The sequence below is a fragment of the Haliotis rubra genome, unplaced genomic scaffold (assembly GCF_003918875.1).
Source record: "Haliotis rubra isolate DU_JTF1 unplaced genomic scaffold, ASM391887v1 Scf766, whole genome shotgun sequence".
Taxonomy (NCBI): domain Eukaryota; kingdom Metazoa; phylum Mollusca; class Gastropoda; order Lepetellida; family Haliotidae; genus Haliotis; species Haliotis rubra.
This window is the reverse complement of record NW_025767486.1, coordinates 126,232-128,509: the sequence shown is the minus strand read 5'-3', so window position 1 is coordinate 128,509 and position 2,278 is coordinate 126,232.

Sequence of the window (2,278 nt, the reverse complement as noted above, 5' to 3'; positions counted from 1 at the left end):
TGTTGTGGTTTGTCCATATTCTATAGGATCTGGACTGTTTTTGCTCATGTATATAAGGTTAGTAATCTGTACTCTTGTGTATATATTCATTGTGGGTTTGTGTGTGTATTTGATAGTTGATACATTGTAGTTATATTGACTGTAGTTTAAAGTATGCTTAATCCCAGTATCCACTATATGTATTAATATTTTATATGGTGGTAACTCACAGTATACGGAGTTATGTTATTGCTATTAGTGTAGATTAGAGTGAGTTATTATACTGTTTTTTAGTTTAAGTGAAGCTCACAGAATAGTGAGCTAGGTTAATGTTAAGGGTAAGTTTGACTCACAGTACAGTGCTATATTAAATAACTATATACATCATAGTATTACATATATTTATATTTATATTTCATCCAAGTATAATATTAGCAATAATCTTATTTTCCATATTTTTATTATATATCAAAGCATTATTACTACTGTCAGCATTAATCCTACCATAAAAGAATGCGTGTGTGGATGTATGTGCGTATGTGTGGTTAGATGTTGTTGTATGTAGCTTTTACCGTAGTTACTCTTTTAATCTTGAGTTGTAAATACCATTATCTGCATACATTATTTAACCATCCTGCAGATGACGTAGACCTCCTGCAGAGGACGCGTAGACATTTGAATGCAGCAGCTCAGGTCATACCAACCTGGTATGTTGTCATTGTTGTTTCAGTTCTATTTATCATTATGAATTATGTAATATATATCATGTGTCATGTTTACATTATCTTTGCCATGTAGTATAATTAATACATGCGTATCATTCATGTGCATCATTAAGTGATGTGTGTTACCATAGAATTATTCATTTATATATCTGTGAAGTTGTCATGGTAATGTGTTGGCAACAGTAGTTATGGTTAGTTACGTACATACATGTACGGAAGTGTGTTTACATTAAGTATTTGGATAAGTTTATTAAGCTATACTGAACATCTTTGAAAACGCACCACCTGTATTAGTTTGGGTTTCCAAGAGCATAAATGAGCAATCGGCGTAAATCTTACATACTTTTGTAATCCAATGATTGGTAAAGAAAAGAAACAAGAACCAATCCAGCAAAACAGTGAAGTTTTAATTCAGCTGACCATGAAAGAAAGATGGAGTCAAACTGGAAAGTCAGTAACGTGTATGACTTCCACTCTTGTTGCAAGGCATTCTCAAGTTCCCCAAGGTTGTTTGATCTGTGGGCGACGTGAGAGGCGTTGGCCGATGTAATCCCACAAGTGTTCAATGGGAGACAAATCCGGTGACAATGCAGGCCATGCAAGTAGAGGAATGTTGTTGTTTGCCAGAAACTGTGTTACAACACGTGCAGTGTGCGCTCGAGCATTGTCCTGCTGGAATGTGTGCAGATCTTGATGTTGGTTAAAGAAGCTAAGGGAACGACGTTGTTCTGAAGAATGGTGACACGGTAGGAAAGGGCATTCACTCTGCCACGACAAACTACCAGAGCGGTTTTGTGATGATAACTGATCTCCCACCACACCATAATGCTGTCTCCACCCCACCGATCTGTTTGCACAACACAGTCCTGATGGTAACGTCTCCCCGTCGACGCCATACCCGTAGACGCCCGTCAACATTTCGCAAGTGCAAACGTGACTCGTCGGAGAACACAACACCATGCCAACGTCGTAACAACCACAAACGATGCTGTTCAGCCCATCGTCGGCGTTCACGACGATGTCTATCAGTCAGGATGGGTCCAACATAAGGGCTTCGACACCGTAATCCTGCCGCACGGAGACTGCGTCGGACGGTGGAAGCACTGATCAAACCACGTCGGCCTTGGACAGCGTTGGCGGTTCTGGCAGCCGGCAACGTACGATCCCGAAAATGGCGCCGAACAATGTCTCGATCTTGGCGAGGGGTGGTAACACGTGCCTGGCCAGAACGTTGGCGGTCCCTGGTGGTTCCTGTTTGTTGGTACCTGTTGGCAAGTCTTATGGTGGTGGAATGATGGCAACCAAATCGTCTGGCAAAAATCCTGTTTGATGTGCCAACCTGCAATATGCCCAACACCCGTTCTCGTTCCTCTGGTGACAATCTTGGCATTGCAAAATAAACTTTACTTGCGGAGGTACGGCTAAAATGAGAACGGTTTTTTGCCGACGGTCATTTATACCCCTAATGTTTTACGCATGCAATTTGTGCTTTTCGTGTGTGTTGTGCAATGAATAGGCCTGAACCAGAGAGTGGGTCCTGTGGTGTTCCAGAACCTTGGTCCAGAAAGAGGAAG